General features: G+C 35.9%; 1 long non-coding RNA gene across 1 annotated transcript in view; it reads left to right on the top strand.

The window, feature by feature from the left end:
• LOC145266949 (uncharacterized) overlaps window positions 1-17,500 on the top strand; it is a 1,426,307-nt gene that overhangs the window by 802,415 nt on the left and 606,392 nt on the right. The window contains exon 3 of the long non-coding RNA XR_013864801.1: window positions 3,712-3,776. This is a non-coding gene — a long non-coding RNA (uncharacterized LOC145266949). The remainder of the gene's footprint in view (window positions 1-3,711; window positions 3,777-17,500) is intronic.

Raw genomic sequence — 17,500 nt, 5'->3', positions numbered from 1 at the left:
CCGCCAAAGCCAGTTGCTTTACAGGAATCAAGGTTTTTGACAACACACAAAATACGGGAGGGGTGCAGCCCTGATCGCACAGGGTAGAATTAGCTGCAAAGTTCTTGGAAAATATTTTGGCTTCATCCGAGGCTGACGAGATTTCCTAAGGTCCATTGATGATGGTTAGGTAGGGGCCCAGGCTTCTGTCCAGCACACTGTTTATTATTTGCCAAAACTGGTGAGAACCAAGCTGCTGCTCAGCTACTTTGGAGAGCATACAACACTCTCGCGTTTGTATTCCTCTTTTGCTGTGGTTTCTGGAAGTTCTGAGAGCGGTTTTAGTCTCAGTGTCTATTACGTTTACATTTTTATTCAGTTGTTAAATATATACAACATATAATATATATAATATATAATATATATAATATATAATATATATATAATATATATATATGCTTCTCCTAGAAAGGTTGCTTTCACCACGGCTTACGGGAGCCCTCTCCACCCCAATACACATATACACACACAAATAAATCTCTGATTTAAAAAACCATAAAGCGGAAGACCATTACCCGCATTAAGCTGGTCTGCAGTTTAATTTGTTGCTGGCTATCTTGCTCTTGCTTGTTGCTGGATCTCAACATTTTGAACCGAGAGAGAGACTTAGCTGTCGTACAAAGCTAAGACTCTGTAACATCACATTTGTATAGATACTCCCTCAGGCATTTGGGCTCATGGATTTTAAATGTCTGAGGGAGTGGCACTCGTCTGACAAGACGTTGCAATCATCATATATATATATATATATCATAGTGTCATATGTTTAGTAACAGAACTATAATCTAGTTTATATGATTAAAAAATGGTGGTTGTTGAAAAGTAGAAATGTTTTTGAAAGACCTTAGGAAATGCATCAAGGAGGTGATCTCACTGTGTCCTGAGAACTGAAAATCGATGGATATGGCGGATATGACTTCACTTGCTCTGAGGTTGGCAGGATAAAGCTTTTTAAATGTCTACTTGAATCTGATTTCCGCGTGAGAATACGTTTAGTATACTAAATACTAAAGTTTGCAATGTCTTTAAAATTACTTTGATAGTACTTAATCCATCTTAAATATAAATGTATACTTTCATAGAATTACAAATTGGACATTTTCAATTCAGGTTTAGGAATATTAGAAACTGTCTTAGCTTTTAGCACATCCATTCTATATGAAAATTACTTACGCGTGACCAAGCGATAGGCCAATCGACGGAACCTCTAAGATCAATGCCGGGACGTACCGAATAAACCACTTATTTCTTTTCACGCCGTCTCCATTCCTGCCATTCACCTGACGTGTTTCGTGATGACGACTTCAAACAAGATGAAAGGTGACGGTGTGCTGTCCGCCATCAAAATAGATGAGGATTTGGAAACATATAATTGAACGTGGTGGTTCGTAGTCAATCAGTCAATGAGAAAAGCAGTTTTTTTTTTTAAAAAAACATTATTTTAATTCCATAACTTCACATCCCCCAAAAAAATAGAAACATGTAAATAAATACGCTAGTCGTTTATTTAAAAAGACGTTTCGTTTTTATTTGATGTTCTGTATTATTTTACGAAGTAAATGAGAACAAGCGCAATCTTGACGAAATTTATTATAAAACTGCTCGAAAGTTCAATCTTTAAAACTGTGCAACGAATTTGAACAGCCAATTAAATTGATTGAAAGCCATGTTTAATTTCGGAAGAATTTTCGATGGGTAGCTATTTTGTACAAGTCCTGATGATGAAGAATCTGCAGTGGGTAGATGTTCTGTACAGGTCCTGGACTTATTAATTTTACAGACAAAAAGCGAAAGATCGTTCTTATGTTGGCATGAAAACATAAGGTGCTTAAATGCTCAAATATTCAATATTTTATTAAGAAATACTGGTTTCTGATTGATGGCTAGCAGAACGTGAATTAATTTTATTCATCAGTTCCTATCGCTAGCGTCTATGAGTAGAATCTTCCAACTTTCAGCGATCATATTCTTTATATATATATATATATATATATATATATATATATATATATATATATATATATATGTATATATATATCCCTATTACATAAATTTTCCCAAATCTCACTACCTTGTATATCAAATTTTGAGTCGGTAGACTGAAAGTTAACGGAGTTATTTTGAAGAGAAATGTACACAGACAGACAGACAGACAGATAGATCCTTTCACTTTTAAGGATATACTAGCATTTCAGGCCGGCGTTGCCCGGGTGTTTGGAGGAACATGTTGAGCAAAAAAAAATGAAAAAAAATTAAAAAATGGGAAAAAACCTTATTAAGTTAAATCCATTTCCAAGGAACCTATATTTAAAATTTCAAGTGTTAAGACCAAAAATGGTCAGAGAAGTTTGGTAGAGTTCTCAAAGGTCAAATTGTTTAACTTTGACCTCTAATTAGTCAAATTTCTGGCCAAAAACAGATTACAAAAGTTTTCCCAAATCTCAGTACCCTGTATTTCAAATTTCGAGTTTGTAGACTGAAAATTGACAGATATTGTGTAGGTAAATGTACACAGACAGGTACACACACAGACAGACAGACACTTTCACTCCTATAGATATACTAGCATTTTAGCCCGGCGTTGCCCGGGTGTTTGGAGGTGTGTTTTGAGCAAAATAAAAAAAAGAAAAGAAAAAACAAAGTTGTAGTAATAAGGCAGGCTCGAACCCGTACTGCGAAGGGGGAAACGAACGGAAAGAAAACGTGCCGTATTTGTTGTTACGACCTGACATAGGGTTAAATTAAGGCTAGACAATTGAAAGGAGAGGATGACTTTCGAAAATATCGGCGAAAAATCGACCCCTCCCTGTAGAAAAGTGTCCAGTTGAGGGTAAAAAAAATAATGTTTTTAGCACATTTTTCGGCATTAATTTTTCGTACAAATCAGCTAACCCAGCATAATAAAATGTCGATATAATTTTAGAGATCCGTTTCATTATGCAGAAACGACTAGTTATCATTATGACAATACAGGTTCTTTTCGGTCATAAACTCATCAGAAAATAAGAAATTCTTTACTTAGAAAGAAAAATGTCCATTATAATTTAATGTCAAATAAATAGAAAGCAAGAAAGAGTTTTGCAATATAAACAAAGATGGCGGCCGGAACAAACATATAAAATTTAGTTTCTGTGAATATTCTTGTTTGGAGGTGTTCGGAGGTGTATCTTGAGCAAAAAAAAAGGTCAATTTTTTTAACTTTGACCCTTATTATAACCCCTTAACTTTTATTGTTTTGGGCTCAAATTAAGTTATTTAGTTAGATCCATGTCCAAAAAAAACTATATCTAAAATTTCAAGTGTTTAGACCCAAAATTGTCGGAGGAGTTTGGTAGAGTTCTCAAAGGACAAATCGTTGAACTTAAACCCCTTAACAATCACATTTCTGGCCGAAAATGGCCGAAATGGATTACAAAGATTTCCCCAAATATCAAATATCAAATTTCGAGTCTGTAGACTGAAAAGTGACAGAGTTATTGCGTTGGAAAATGTACACACACACACATACATAGACACACACATACACACACAGACACGTTCACTTTTATAGATATATAGATATAATGTTAAATGATTATAGTTTTCTATGATAGCAAATGTTATTGATTCCATCGGACTAAAACCGAAAAGATTCACAGGAATTCTTATATCTTTTTACTTTTTTCTTTTCAGGTAGAATAGTGACCTACGGATTATGACGAGAGTCTTCATAACACTTCTGGTGCTTATATATCAAAGTAAGTTCCTTATTTTATGTTGATAACTTTGGTGTTAATTTCCTTCTTGGGCCCTCTTTGTATAAAAAGGGTCGGTAGACGTTTCTGAACTTTAGAGATGAGGATCGATTATTCGTATTATTTAGATTTTTGGAACTACTGTTCGCACTATTTTTAAATCCTTACGGATGAACCTTCATAATTTGTGCAATATTCTTTTCCCGGATTGTTATTCTGATCGTTGTGTCGGCACAAATAATTTACAAGAACACGGAAAGTAAATGTATACAATAATATGTTAGGAAGAAAAGTTATGTACATATTTACATGTCTTCAGATATACTTCAGTTGGAGATATTCCGGCAGGTGGCGTGTTGCATGTCTTACCGGAGGCAGCATAGGCGTCGTGCCTATTTGGCGGTCGTTGCCGAACACCCCCGGTATTAGTGATTGATACCTTTATATATCTCACTCACCCGCCTATGTTAATTAGTGGGCGTCTCCACAACATTAATCGTTATAGTTGTTGTTTCACCACGTTTCAGCCAACGCATCCTCTGGCCTTCTCCAGCTAATTAACTGTGATGGGATAGTAATGTTGAGCCTTATAACTTTATCTCCAGTAATTACTGCCTTCCACATGTGTTGTCTCCTCTACGTTTTTGACCATCTAATTCTCTGCCCTTCGGGGCTTGTGGCCCTATTAGATAGAAGTGTTGAGTCTCTATGGTCCAGGGTGAGGATTGTCTCCAGAGAGCGATTTCAATCCTACCCAAAGCAGGCCAGAGGATTAATTGGCCAAAACGGAAGACATTAATCACTGAGGATAAATTACAGGACCCAGCATTCCTATCTCGTTGCGGTTAATCACTTGACGATGGCTAGAGAAGGAGCTGACCGAAACGTGTGGAAACAAAAATTATGAAGATGAGAACAATAGTCCGCAGGACGAATGAATGTACAAATTACGAGGCTTCATCCCAAAGGGTTTTAAAATAGTGAGAACAATAGTCCGAAAAAAGAATGCATGTACTTTCTCACTTTCACTGTAATTTCCATAACGCTTCTGTCGATGTAAACTCCGACCTTCTTCAGGTATATGTTGCCGAGCTTAAGAATTTTTCGGTTGAGCTCAAGAGTATGTACAGAATATTTTGGGGAACACTTTATTTAATCCACGCAAATTGCAATTGCGAATTATTCAGGACTTCAACCTACTTATGGCTTACGGATAGAGAGAATACTGTTCGATTTTGATTAAATAAATAAAAGGCTCCGTTCGAAATTCGACACAGATTTCCTAAGTCCAACAGAAAAATTCTCGAGTTAGACATGATACACCTGATGACGGCCGGAGTCTATATCGACCTAAATGTTATAAAATGTTCTAAAAATTGCACGCAAAAAATCCAAATAATACGAGAATCATTATGTAAAATTGCTGTTTACATTACATGTGTTTCTTTATAATAAATACTAATCAAAAAGGTAGATCTTTCGTCGCATAAATAAAGCTTTAACCATATTAAAGTTACCTCCCTTGAATTAAACTATCCGGCATGAGAATCAACACTTTTATTCCTAAATACGCATAACTTCATATCCCGCATTTGCGGTATTAGAAATGATACCTTTCCGCCTTCTGTAATCCCCAGCTTTATTTCATGCGCCTCTGATCGAACTCTAGAATGTGTTTATCGAACTCGAAAATCTATATTGAATTTCGACCTAACTGAACGCCAATGGAACTCTCTGCCGCTTGCCTGTTTCCCACCTGACTACAACTTAACGTCTTCAAGTCCAACATAAACAAACTCCTGACAAACCGCCCCCTTAAGTAAGACACTCTATCAAAACCCCAAATACTAATGATTACTACAATACTATCTCATTGATTACTGTACACGCAATAACCCTTATCCCTGAGTGGCCTTAGGGCCTTGATAAGTGGTGACCCCCATGTAAAAAAAACATTGATTTAATCGCTGTGTGCTGATGTGTTTTCATCATATAATCAACGCTCATTAAGGCTCGAAAGCCACTCAAGGATAAAAATTTTATGGATTAATTTATTCTAGATGAACGGCTCATGAAAAACTTAACATAGGACTTGCATACGACCAGGTTATAGTCAGCTGAGAAGCAGCTCCATGTAATTAAGTTCTACAAACGAGCAGTTTTGCAAAAAAACAACTCTGCCCATGGACTTCTCGATTAGTTTGAGGCATATATAGAGATCAAGGGAAATTACTGATAGATATTGAGCCAACATTACACCGCAATCAATAGGAATCAGGTTATTACAGGAATAGTTTAATCCTTGTTGATTTGGGAACGGATTCTTCTGAGGGCTTAAAGTTCAATCCCTGTTACAGGTGATGCTAACTAGAAAAAATACTGAAAATATATATGCAATATACCTATTCATTTTATTATTACTATATTCAGTAGTGACGAGTTGCACTCAATAAGTTTCCAAACTTATTGAAATTTGCCGTTGGCTCTTGAAAATTCAGTATAGTGTTTTAGCTATACATCTTATGAGATGACTGACCCATTTTTATCATTCCATGTTCAAATGAACAGCTACAGCAGGAATTGTAATACACGCTACTAAAACCTGATTTTAATAGCTGTTGAATTTCCAAAAATGTAATCTGGACGTATGGATATTTTAGTCGAACTCCGCGGTCCCAAAAGCTAAGAAACTTTTCTGTTCGTAACTTTTGAAGTCTATTAATCTAAAAACACTAACATGTTTTACTTTTTTTTTCTTTTTCCTTATTCCAGGTTTGACTTTAATCCTGAATATTTGTCTTGTTTTCTTTTTATTTTTTTCCTAATTTTTTTTTTTTTGTCAAATATACTATTATTAACCAATACTTTTTATTATATTTAAAACGAGAAAAAAAAAGTATCCCATGAAATTGAACATTTCCCAAATTATATTTGCATATTATCTGAACTCAAAAACATGTGGTCTTTTTTTTTCTTCTAAAAGTATGCATTACTTCTAGCTAGTCTAAAGTTAATATGTGACCATAAAGGTATTACTTAACCAGGTTTTTAAACGAGTTAAAAATAACCAGACTTGAAAATTCAGTATAGTGTTTTGGCTATACATCTTATGAGATGACTGACCCATTTTTATGATTTCAGGTTCAAATGAACAGCTACAGCAGGAATTGTAATACACGCTACTAAAGCCTGTTTGTAATAGCTGGTGAATTTCAAAAAATGTAATCTGGACGTGAAGAGATTTTAGAAGAAGGATATGCAATAAAATTCTCTTTTAAATTTGAAAAAATGCCACAGAAACGTAGGGAATGCTACAGACTGTTTTGGGCCATGTTGCATGAATAGAGCATAGGTTTTGGAGTGGCATAAAAGATTCAAGGAATGAAGGGAGTAGGTAAGGGATGTTGAGAGGTATGGGAGGAATAAAGAAGTCAGAACACCAGAATCGATTGGCCAAATAAAGAATTTCATGGATAAGGACTGTCGTGTGTCTATAGAAACATTAAGGGTGCAGTTTGATATCAGCTTTGAAACTGTACACAGAATTATTCGCGAAGAACTGAAAATGCGGAAGATTTGCGCAAAGTTCGTCTCAAGAGTTCTTCATTTTTGTCACGGACTATTTGAGCAAGATGGGCATCAAGAGAGTTCCTCACTCTTCCTATAGGCCAGACCGTCCTCTCTGTGACTTTTGTGTTATTCCCTAAGCTCAAGGAAATATAACAGGCTGTCGTTATGAAAGAATTGAGGAGATAAAGGCGGTACTGACTAGGTTATTGACACGTCACAAAAGAAGCCTTCCATGGGGCATTTAAAAAGTTGTTGGGAAGACACAAATGCATCGCAACTGGAGGAGATTACTTCGAAAGGGACTAGAATTTCATGTGTCAGTGTTATGGCTAGGGTTAGGGTTATGGGTTAGAGTTAGGGTTAGGGTCAGGGTTAGGGTTATGGGTTATGGGTTAGGGGTTAGGGTTAGGGTTAGGGGGTAGGGTTAGAGTTATGGTTATGGGTGAGGGTTAGAGTTATGGTTAGGGTTGGGGTCAGGGTCAGGGTTAGCGTTAGGGTTATGGGTTAGGGTCAGGGTTAGGGTCAGGGTTAGGATTATGGGTTGGGGTTAGGGTTAGGGTTAGGGGTTAGGGTTAGGGGTTAGGGTTAGGGGTTAAGGTTAGGGTCAAGGTTAGGATCAGGATCAGGGTTATGGATTAGGGTTAGGGTTAGGGTTAGTGTTATGGGTTAGAGTCAGGGTCAGGGTCAGGGTCAGGGTTAGGGTTATGGGTTACGGTTAGGTTTAGGGTTATGGGTTAGGGTTAGGGTCAGGGTCAGGGTTAGGGTTAGGGTTATGGGTTATGGGTTAGAGTCAGGGTCGGGGTTAGGGTTAGGTTTAGGGTAAGGGTCAGGGTCAGGGTTAGGGTTAGGGTGGGATCAGGGTTATGGTTAGGGTTATGGTTAGGGTTAGAAGTTAGGGTTAGGGTCAGGGTCAGGGTCAGGGTCGGGGTTAGGGTTAGGGTCAGGGTCAAGGTTAGGGTTAGGGTTAGGGTTAGGGTCAGGGTCAGGGTTAGCGTTAGGGTTATGGGTTAGGGTTAGGGTTATGGTTAGGCTTAGTGTCAAGGTTAGGGTTAGGGTTAAGGGTAGGGTAAGGGTTAGGGGTTAGGGTTAGGGTCAGGGTTAGGGTTATCAATAAAAGTGCGTATACGGAAAAGGACTGGCACCTTATTGATGGCACATCGTATTACTCATTACTCATTACTCAAATTAATATCTTTCTCGAATCATACGTTCTTTAAAATAGAATGAATTCTTTTATTCATGAATGGATTTACGGATGAGGAAAAAAAAAACAATCTATTTTGTGGATTAAATAAAATTGGATTAAATAAAACTTCCATTAAAAATCCATTAATATGAGACAGGTGATACTGATTGGTTATCTGGCCGAAGTCATTTAGGTTCGACCCGAAAAATAATAATTAAGAAAATAAAAATAACTATTTTTGATAAATGTGTATAAATGACGTAAATGTGTGTGTGTATGTGTGTGTGTGTGATGAAATAAAAAGGATGTAGTGTTTACCTGATATACGCAATGGTATACTTCAGTATAATATAAATACCAGTATTTATATAGAGATTTCTTGCTTAATGCCATAACTATCAAATTCTAGCATTGCTACAAATATAATTTTCTGATTTCTTTATGTCCTCTGATGAGAAGAATAACAAGAATAGCAGTCTTTGAAACTCCGCGGAATAAGGACTTTGTAAATTGTTTTTTTTTCAGTCGAACAATAAACTTGGATTGTAAAGTTCAACTTACACTTTTAATGTTCTTTCTCTTATATATATATATATATATATATATATATATATATATATATATATATATATATATATATATATATATATGAAATAAAATGGAGGTGGACGGACCTGGATACTCAACGTTTCGCCCGATTTATGCGGGCTTCTTCAAGAGGGATGGTCATTGACGAGAGAGTCGGAGGATTGGGGCTATATATAATGATGGGGGAGAGTAGCGTGTTTTCCTTATGTAAATTAGATGTCATATATACATGTATATACATTTTATGAGAGAAGAACTAATTAGAGTAAACTAATAAGGAAAACACGCTGCTCTCCCCCATCATTATATATAGCCCCAATCCTCCGACTCTCTCGTCAATGACCATCCCTCTTGAAGAAGCCCGCATAAATCGGGCGAAACGTTGAGTATCCAGGTCCTTCCACCTCCATTTTATTTCATATCGTCGGATTTAATCCAGCTCAACAATCATATATATATATATATATATATATATATATATATATATATATATATATATATATATATAATTTTAAATAAATAAGAATGTAAATATACTAATCATAGTGGGGGTGATAAGTAGTTAAATGGATTAATCCTTAATCTTATAAATACAAGACTGATAAATTAAAAAATATATCCATTTCAAATGGATAGTACCAGTCAAGGATCCGTCACTTGACACTCAGCCCAACAGGTGAGGGGCCAGAGACCGGCCCAGCACCTGTTGGACTGAGGTACACCGCCTGGGTAATACCTAGGAGGTCCACCCTCCCAGGCCTTGCCACCGGGCTTTCCGGTGGGGCAAGTTTATTGCTTGTTGCCTGAGGCGCCCCGACCGGGGAATGCCGACGGGGTTACTCAGGCAATTTTTAAAATTGCAGGAGTGCCCCTCCTTTAGGGGAGCCTGCTGGGTTACCACTTTCCGGCCTTGTGCCACATTTTGCTGAGTGGACAGCAAATAAATATAATCCATTTTAAATGTGGAAATTGATGAATCACACAGGTAAGAAATTCATTTTTTTAGTATGAAAAGGTTAGTAATTGCAATTAAGAATAGGAAATTGGATCAAATGTTTGTAATATGTCTTCTTCCTAAGTTTAAGGGTTGTGGTGTTTGATCAACACTGCTCGGGAGCCATGATGTAATATACTGTTTTGTTTATAAATCTCGGAAACAGTGTTTCATGTTAAACAACTGATGATCCCTTGGAAAATAAATTATTGGTACTATAGTAAATTCGAGAGCGAGTTGATGCAGTGATTGCAGGTGATTAAATAACTTACTGACTAGATGGTTTTCTAACGAATAATAAAAAAAAAATGTTATATAGTTTTAAAGGTTAAAACCTTCAAAGACTATATATATATATATATATATATATATATATATATATATATATATATATATATATATATATATATATATATATAAGGACCTTGTATTTCTGTCGGTGTAAATATCTCTTCCAAATTACTTTGTCAAATTTGGATCTATAGACTTGAACCTAATGCATAATAAATTTGGACATGTAGAACCAATGGGTTTTAGTCGGTGAAAATACCTACCAAAGGTCAAAATTAGAAAGAATGGGAATGTTATGCGTGTGTCCAATTAAATGCGCAAATATACATTTATAGGTTAAACACTATTATTTTCTAACATTTTGTTTGACGTCATTCAGAGGGTAAGGGATAACGGAGGAGTGCTATATGTTTTGGCTTTGATTCTAGCTAATGGCATTTTTTTTACACGGTGGTCACCACTTATCAAGGCCCGGAAGCCACTCAGGGATAAGGGTTATTGCAAGTACAGTACGTTAGTGTGGGGATTTGATGAAGTGTTTACTTAAGGGGGCGGTTCATTTGAAATTTGTTAACGTTGGACTTGAACACATCCAAGTTGTAGTAAGGTGGGAAGCAGGCAGACGGAACAGAGTTCCACAGGCGTGCAGTTCTAAGAAAGAAGCTTTGTTCATGGAATCCACGTTTTGATTTAGGCACAGATAAACAGTGGGGGAAATGTTTCACAGTGTATTCAGCTAGACGGGTGTTTTTCGTGAAAGATTGGCGAGGGGGGACCAGAGATTGGAGTTCAGACGAGCAGCTGCCATGGGAATAACGATAAAACAAGGATAGGCTCGCAACGTCTCTTCTGTGGGAGAGAGATTGCACGGTAGAGAAAAGGGCATCCCCCACTAAGCCACGAAGTCTATTTTGTACTCTGTCAAGGCAGGGTAGGCTGTTTTTAGCAGCTCCTTCCCAGATATGGCAGCAGTATTCCATCCTTGGAATCCAAGTCATTTTTCTTAAAATTTGAAATCATTACTATAAGAATGGTTACAATATAATAATCAATAGAGAAATGATTCTGAAATAATGAATAGGAAATTTGCATGAATTAACCGATCATATTTCAGCGTATTTTACGACCTAACAACGCCGGGATGCCACTACTATGAAAGCCTCCGCTCAGTTTCGAAACAGAATACACACCATTTGTAAGAGTAGCTCTGCACGAAATTGTTAGGTAAGGGTTGCGCAATCTCCAATAACACTCCCCTGAATCGGCACTGCTTGAGTGTGTGTGTGTTTACGTGCGTCAGCACTAACCTTATTCGGGTTTAACTGGCTTCCTCCGAAGGTGGAATTTGCATGGGAGTATGAAATTCACAAGCGGCCCCAAGTCGCATGTATATCCCCGTTAGGGGAGATGACGACGTTAGGTTTTTGCAACTCTTGCAGGGAGGTGTCGACATACAGTGCCTGAAAGTCCCAAATTCCTCACCCATTTTAGTAATGACCAGGCTCAACGTTGCTTAACTTCGGTGATCTGACGGGAACCGGTGTGTCACCGTGATTATTTCGTGTAATATGCTTGTCCTGGACTTCTTGCTACTGGACTGCTTGAGTCCAGTAGAAAGAAGTCCAGGACACTGAAAGCAATGCCGAGATAAGCGGAGAGCATCTGGAGTTCCCTAATGCGCACTTATATTAGTATCGACCAGGCACAACATTGCTTAATTCTGGTGATCTAATTGCGTAATCAATAGACAATGAGCTCTAAAATAATAAATACAAAATTTGCAAGAAATAAAATACATTTGAGCGTATTTTAGAACTGGACACGACCGGACTGGTGTACTCGATGAAATTCGAAAAAGTATGACCGACGTATTTTTTTTATTACTAGTCGACGCGGTTTCGTGTGCGCAATAACTGCGTGGAATTACCCAGACTTATGTTGATTAATTAATCTAATATAATGTTTGTGTTGTAGTTTTTTCGATTATTTGGGCTTTCGTTTTGAATAGGTATCGATTTCAGGGATAAATTGAGCAAAGTTTTAACAATTTAAGCAAATGAGAAAAATCGGAATTTCAATTTTCAGAAACGAATAATGTTTTCCCATTTCCAAACATTAATCACAGCAAGTGAAATGGACAGACGAAAGTTATTTGAGATTTTGTAAAATATAAGCCGAAAAGAATTAATTTAATTTTCTGTCCAACGCAAAGTTTGAAAAAAAAACAGGCAATAATCTAAAGTCTGTGTTTGGCGTTGTTTTTAATATATATATATATATATATATATATATATATATATATATATATATATATAGAGAGAGAGAGAGAGAGAGAGAGAGAGAGAGAGAGACTTATATGTAATTATACTGAGTTCGTGAAATTCAGTAAATTTTCATATACCAATGTGTTTAAGCCAAAAATGGTTGACTTAAAGATTAAGCTACAAAATTATCACATTTTATAATTGAGCATTAATATACTGTGTAAGCAAAAACAAGACTTCAAAACAAGTTGTTGCTTGCAACAAAAAGTATATTTCAATTTACGTTACAATTGTTTCCATGTCCAGTTCGACAATTTCAAGCATTATGTCGTTTGAAAATTTTCAAAACCAGCATTTCTTCAGACTTTATGAATAAGCACACTTTTGGCAATGGAGCGTTTTTTGAAGAGAAAGAAGGAAGATTCTTTCTAGAAAAGCATGCGAGAAACATCTATCTTTGTTGTGGCCATAGGATACCAGCTTTTCAAGTTACGATGTGGAATACGATGTATTTCCGGTCACTGGTTACTGTATTTTTCCCGCCTACCGATGTTATTTATAATGGTATTTGATTATATACATGTGAATTATATACTGTACTGTATTTTGTTACTAATGTTTAATGCCATATCGCCGAGTTCTATTTTATATATATGTGTGTGTGTGTGTGTGTGTGTGTGTGTGTGTGTGTGTGTGTGTGTGTGTGTGTGTGTGTATTGTTTTGTTGTTTTAAAAGTTCAAGTGTTTAGACGCAAAATTGGCGGAGGAGTTTGGTAGAGTTTTCAAAGGTCAAATCGTTGAAGTTTGACTCCTTGACAGCCAAATTTCTGGCCGAATTTCCAACTCTCTATACCCCTTATGTTAAATCTCGAGTGTGTAGACTGAAAATTGACAGAGTAGTTTGATAGGGAAACGAACACACATAGACAGATACACAGACAAGTTCACTTTTACTTTTATTGATATGTAGATCGTTAAAGGAAAAAAAGCTCAGTCTTAGTATTAGATTACCAACCATTTTCTGTACCATTTAACTACATATTCATAGTCGTTTTTTAAGTCTCTTGTCATTGTCGTAGATTTGTGTACATTCGTTTTCCTTTCATGTTATTATAAAGCTTAATGTCAACAGCAAAAAGAAACTGTCTCAAACACTATTTAAAAAGATATTTTATCAGAAATAGTTAATTCTAGAAGTGTCTTTGTTTTATCGTTATTTCCATGGCAAGTACTCGTCCAAGCTCCAATCTCTGGTCCCCCCTACCCAATCTTTCACGAAAAACAACTGTCTAGCTGAAACCACTGTCAGTAATTTTCCCCAGTCTTTATCTGTGCCTAAATCAAAACGTAGATTCCATGAGCAAAGCTTCTTTCTTAGAAGTGCACGCATGTGGAACTCTTTTCCGTTTGCCTGTTTCCCACCTGACTACAACTTGAATGTCTTCAAGTCCAACATAAACAAATTCCTGATGAATCGCTTCCTGAAGTAAGACACTTTATCAAATCTCCAATACTAACGATTACTACGATATTGTCCAATTGATAGCTATAATACACGCAATAACCCTTATCCCTGAGTGGCCTCCGGGCCTTGATAAGTGGTGACCTCCATATAAAAAAAGTCTAATAATCGACATCTGAGGCACACCCACATTAATCTCATGCTGTTTAACATGAAAACATCATACTCCCCAGCTATGTGTATATCCTGGTCATCGGAAAATAACATACAGCGTTCGTAAAATACTACACATCTAGTACTAATTATAATTTTCCCAGAAATCGCGAGTTCCTAATTTCTGATACCCAACACGTTTCCTAGTCATTTCCGTATGCATTCTTTTGGCTGAGGCTATTTATTGAAAACTTTAAGTGTGTCAGAGCGAACAGAATCAAGGACAAGCAGACAGAACATCCTCTTCGGTTACTTAATGTAACGTTGTAACCTCAGTCCCAAAGCAGACAAAAGAATAGAAAACAACTTCAACTCGTTTTTGTTTGTTTGCTTGTTTGTTTTTTCGTACAGCGTTCTCTCATTACCGCCATGGGATCCTTTAGGTAATCGTCTCCTCGAACGTGCCTTCGAAGTCATCCACGCCTCTAACATGATCGTACTCTCGAACGTCATCCACATCTCTAACGCGATCGTCTTCCCAAAAGTGCTCTCATTTGTATAGTCTTTTATTTTCCTTATCATGACGCCATTGCGCTCACGTGTCGGTATTAGCGTATAGTCATACGCGCTATGTTACACTTGGAAGCAACCGATAAACTTCAATCATTTTGACTAAAAAATGTTTGCGAAAAATTAATTTTCTTCGTTTTTTTTTATATATTATATGGAATTGGTTATATAGATTTTACGATAATGCTTGATGGATTCTCAACGAAACCCAAATGTCGGCCATTTTGTGTTCGTTTTTAGAAAGAAAACCAAATTCTTCAAAATGGTAAATGGAAATATACGATGCCCTCCCGAACCGGGAAATCTTTACGCGTATAATATTACTCCTTATCATCACATTATTTCAATACTAAACTTTCGAGTTTGATAAAGTCGGTAAAAACTTACAGCTTGTTTAATTAGAATGACCGGGTTACGCCAAATTGATACTTAAAAATACAATTTGTACTAATTTTCGCATTAAATATTAATCCCTGTTAATCCCTTACTCTATATCTTACGAATAGCACAAAGTTTAGTTCGCTGCACCTTATCATAACAAAGGTCCATACAAACATTAGTCAGATATGTCTAGCAATTTCCGAGAAAAAGTGAACCATATAGGCAAACTAATTGAAATTATATATATATATATATATATATATATATATATATAATAAAATAAAAATTACAATTAAATTTACCTAAATGATCTAAGATGGTAAAATTAAAGTATATTATAAATATTACAAAATTAATATTTATAAAGTTATCTCAGCCAGATGTAAAAGCTCGATAAAACCAAATACGAAATAGAGCTTATAATATGAGCAAACAGTTAATAAAATATGTTAAAAAACACTTTGAAATGAGTTAAAAACATATTTAATCTGAAAAGGAAACACTAGATAAATGGATAGTCCATTTATCTAGTGTTTCCTTTTCAGATTATATATGTTTTTAACTCATTTCAAACTGTTTTTTAACGTATTTTATTAACTGTTTGCTCATATATATATATATATATAATATAATATAAATCTGAATGTCTGTGTGTGTGTGTGTGTGTGTGTGTGGTCACGAATAGATTCCTATATGGTTGACTATTTAAAAAAACTGATTACATATAATGATATAAGATGTATCGAGACACAGGAATGGGTATGTTTGATTTGGCAGAACGGTGGTTCATAAAAAATTGTGGGGTATGCGTTCGCGCCTGGTCCACAAATTATGGAAATAATTTTTTTTTTTTTTAAACGTTTCCAAGTGTTTTTGGTATAGATGTACATAAGAATACTTTGATAAGTATGTTTTAACTTAAATAGGGATGGTATAATAAAATTGTGGGGTCTGCGTTCGCGCCTGGCCTCCATAGAATTGAAATCGGCACAAAGTTTAATAAAGACTTTTCATATCTATCTGCGTAAGTATACTTTGATAATTATGCTTCAGTTTGAAGAAATATGGTATAATAAAATTATTGGGTGTTCGTTCGCGCCTGGCCTCCATAGAATGGAAATATGTCACAAAGTTTAACAAGGTTTATAAATATAGATCCACAGAATATTGTGATAAGTGTTTCAGTGTGAAAAGGTATGGTATAATAAATTATGGGGTTTATCTATTTTATTTTTTTTACTTTCATCATATTTTACTTTGGTTTTGATACCCCCAAATTTGAAGCTATCTCTTTACAACCCTTCCTTTTATTAAACCTATCATACTTTCATAAATCAGAGTCCATTTTCTGCAGGCTGTTCATGAACCCAGTCAACGACGGGTACTTTTGCTAGTATATATATAAATATATATATATATATATATATATATGTATATATATATATATATATATATCAAGTTAAAGGTCATCAGAAGAAAAAACTCATGAATTAAAACGAGTTCATTAATAGTGCTCAATAAAAAGAGCAGAGTATAATATAGTTTTATTTATAAAGACAAGTATTACACTGAAGTTTCAAATGTTTCGGAACGATTGGTTTATTAAAAAAACCAAAGGCTCTTCGGTAATCAACAGAAATAAAGTTTATCTTTAGCTGATTTTTAAATTTTAGAATGCGCTATCATGAATAGCGGATAAACATTATTTCTGTTGCCCGATAAACTACCTTTGGGTTTTTTTTAATAAATAATCGTTCCGAAACATTAGCATGTTCAGTGTAGCAACTAGGTAATATTCGTCTATATAAATAAAAAAAAAAATATTGTATATATATACTAGCAAAAGTACCCGTCGTTGACTGGGTTCATGAACAGCCTGCAGAAGAGACGTTGCGAGCCTATCCTTGTTTTATCGTTATTTCCATGGCAGGTGCTCGTCTGAACTCCAATCTCTGGTCCCCCCTACCCAATCTTTCACGAAAAACACCCGTCTAGCTGAATCCACTGTGAAAAATTTCCCCCACTCTATATCTGTGCCTAAATCAAAACGCGGATTCCATGAACAAAGCTTCTTTCTTAGAACTGCACGCCTGTGGAGTTCTGTTCCGTCTGCCTGCTCCCAACCGGACTACAACTTGGATATCTTCAAGTCCAACGTTAACAAATTCCTAATGAACCGCTCCCTTAAGTAAACACTTCATCAAATTTCCACACTAAAGTAATGTACTTGCAATAACCCTTATCCCTGAGTGGTTTCCGGGCCTTGAT

Source organism: Euprymna scolopes, chromosome 42 (assembly GCF_053919585.1).
Source record: "Euprymna scolopes isolate OS-2025 chromosome 42, ASM5391958v1, whole genome shotgun sequence".
Taxonomy (NCBI): Eukaryota; Metazoa; Mollusca; class Cephalopoda; order Sepiida; family Sepiolidae; genus Euprymna; species Euprymna scolopes.
The sequence above is the reverse complement of the archived record's forward strand: the minus strand, read 5'-3'. Positions and strand labels throughout refer to the sequence as shown.